We start from the raw sequence: 3,098 nt of genomic DNA, 5'->3' as shown, positions 1-3,098 counted from the left end.
CCACTATTCATCGCATTCAGGACAACTGTCCCGAAGCAAAACACAGAGAAATCCCTCCTGCAAGGAAGCCTTTTCCATGCTTCCTCAGCACAGGAATGATGCGCAGGGGAGCACGTCCAGCACCAGGGCGGTCCCAGGGTGCAGGGCTCTGCCCCTGCCTGATGCCTCCTCCTCGCAGCCAGGCTGTTGGAAGCTACCAACCCACGGACGGCACTGAAGACACGCGTGAGCTCACCGCAGCGCCCACAGCCTCCGCATCAGCGCTGTGGCAAAGACCCACGGGGACTACGGACACCCCACTATGTCCACGGTGCGGTGCTCCGGGGTATTGCGGCCGCCCACAGCATCTGCCTGCCCCTCAGGATCCACAACCTCCCCCTCCGGCGCCCGGCGCAGGGGATCTCCCGACATCCGCGTTCGAAAGCAAAAAGGGGCCGCAAACGAGGCGGCGTCCGCGGCCTCCCCGCGGCGGGGCTGCCGGCGGAGCGCGCTGCCTCGGCAGGCACGGACGGGGTTCGAACCCGCGATCTTCGGTTTACGAGACCGACGCCTTACCACTTGGCCACCGCGCCCGACGGGCTAGCAGCACCGGCGCGCCGCCAGTGGAACGCAGCGAGCCGCCCCCCCGCCCCGGGGAGCTGCCGCCGGCGGAGCGGAGCGGGGCCCCCCCCAGCACCGGGAGCGGCCGCGGCCCCCGGGATGGCGAGCGCCGCCCGCCCGGTGCGCGGGGGCTCCTGCAGGCGCGGGGCGGGGCACCTGGAACGGGCGTGACCGCCCCGAGGAACCGCCCCGGGCGGCGGAACGGGAGCTCCGCCTGCGGAGCGGGGCTGCCAGCGGCCCCTGCAGGAGGTGTCTCAGGACGCCTTTTCCGCTCCAGCCGCCGGCAGCGAGGGCCGCACCGGTGGTCACAGACCACGGAATTACCGGCGGACACTGGTACTTCATCCTCCCGACTGACACCTCCCGATGTTTCTCCTGACAGCAAAGATGCGCATCGCGACACTCACGGGGTTCCCTCGGGAAACAGCAGCTCTTCTGGTTGAAAACAGCCAAGCACGGAGCTCACAGAGCCCTGCTGCTCTCCCGTGTAGGGCACCTGCTAAGGAGGGAGCTCGCTGGCCGCAGCTCCCGGGTTCGGGATGGGGGGACGCTTCCCGCAAAGCAGAAGCAGTGGGAGCCAGCCCCGCTCACGCCGCACACGGGCCCAGGCCGGCGGCTCCCCCCGCACTCCGAGAGGCCAGCGACAGCGTTTCCACCCCTTCCCTTGGGACGGTATCAGGAGGCTAACGTGGGTTTGTGTCAGGAAGTGTTTCCTGATATTCAGACTCTGTTCTCACATTTTACTTCAATCCCATTAACTTCTGTTTACACAGTAAAATCATAATAGCATAAATCATAAACACAATACTACATTATTAATATTTCCTCCTTTGGGTTTCCAGCTACCAAATATTTAGTCTTATGGCTAATGCTTGGTTAAAATCCAAGAAATGAATCAGCTCCCGTTTTTATCACCAGTGGCTGTAGGGCAGGAGGCTGTGGTTCTGAACCATTATTTAGCTTTGCACTGAAATGTTTTTTTTCTGGTGTCTAGTTTTCAAACATCACTGGGTGGCAGAAAGTGATTCAGTATTTTTGGGCTTTGTAAGCAAAAAAACCACAAACCAAACAAAAAGAAAATAAGAAGATCCAGGCACAGTTAGAAACCGCTACCAATCTAACATAATACAAGCCCTATTTTTACTTTACACCTAGGAATTTGTAACCTGGCACCACCACCCGTCTGATCAGATCTGAGTCACACAGCCCCTACTACAAGAACACGTACTGCACTTGCAACGTGCTCCTTTCACAAACCAGTAACACACATGGGGGCTGAACGGCCCATTCCAAGGAGACAGGATCGCTTTCCCATGAGTAAATCCCACTTGTAGGTGTTAATATATAGTGCCGCGCGTTTCCAGGCCGGCCTGCGATGCCGAGGTTAGGGTTTGGTACCGCAGCATCCCAGGGCAGCCGGAGCCGGGCGGCAGGAGCTGGAGGGGTTGCGGGACTCGCGGCTGGTTTCCGGCGGCCTCGGGCTTTGCGCTTCAGGTGGCCGGTGCTGAAGTGCTTCCCCCGGACGGGCTCCTCCGCCTCCCTGCTCTGGCAGCGGCGATGCGGAGAGCCCGGCCGTCCTCTGCCGGGGCAAAGCTCCGCTGCGCCCACCGCCCGGCTTCGGGGCTTCACTTTGAACCCCCACAGTATTAAACAGCGTTTCTGCGAATGACGGGAAACTCCTCAGCTCCACTCGCGCCCCCCCAGTTCTGCTTTACACAGAGCTCGGACCGATCCCAAAGGCTGAAGGTTGGGGACGATTTCTGTGTCATGCAGACGGAAGGATTACTGAGGGCCGAGAGCAATCCTGCCTGGTGACCATTCGGGTTCTAAATAAAACCCTGAGCACATCAAGGAAAGCCACACACTGGCCAAAAGAGACTGTGAGGAAACACCTGCAATTTGCTCATGTTACAGGACAAGTCTTACACCATACAGCCTTTCAACAGTAAAGTTCCATCTACCTCACTTGGTGCCACAGCCCAGCTTTTCTTTCTCTTCAGAAAGTCTGCTCCAGGAATTGCAAGCCTTATGTTACATGCTATTGCATCAAACTACTAACTACCTTGTCTGTTAGCAATCTAAGGCACAAAGATTGTGGTGTGAGGGAATAAGGATTTAAGCACTATGCCAAAAGACGTATTATCACTGCAAAACTGTATTAAAACTCACCATTAACCCAAGCAGTTATACATCTGGGACAAACTTCAATTTACTAGTCATATGTTCTAACCCCTCTTTTGCATCCAAAAAGCAGCTGGCTCCAAGGACAGTACTAACCCTGAGTTATGCAAGCTAAGAGAATCCCTGCTGCATTACATGTGTCAAAAGACATTTAGAGTACAGTGACACATTCCAGACCCCCATCTGTCATCAGCGGTTTGGGAAAACATTGAAACATGGGCCATCAAGAACAGCAAACAGAACAAGGGAAAGCATCAAAGTCACAGCTTTGAGACTGCTATGTGAACAAAACGTGTCTGCCAAGACAACATGAGATC

The 3,098-nt window shown here is 56.6% G+C and overlaps 1 non-coding gene across 1 annotated transcript; it reads right to left on the bottom strand.

Annotated features, from left to right (window-relative positions):
- Positions 1–500: 500 nt before the first annotated feature.
- On the bottom strand, positions 501–572 carry TRNAT-CGU (transfer RNA threonine (anticodon CGU)). The gene has a single exon. It is a non-coding gene; the product is annotated as a tRNA-Thr (tRNA).
- Positions 573–3,098: the final 2,526 nt, after the last annotated feature.

Source organism: Melopsittacus undulatus, chromosome 11 (genome assembly GCF_012275295.1).
Source record: "Melopsittacus undulatus isolate bMelUnd1 chromosome 11, bMelUnd1.mat.Z, whole genome shotgun sequence".
Taxonomy (NCBI): Eukaryota; Metazoa; Chordata; class Aves; order Psittaciformes; family Psittaculidae; genus Melopsittacus; species Melopsittacus undulatus.
The sequence above is the reverse complement of the archived record's forward strand: the minus strand, read 5'-3'. Positions and strand labels throughout refer to the sequence as shown.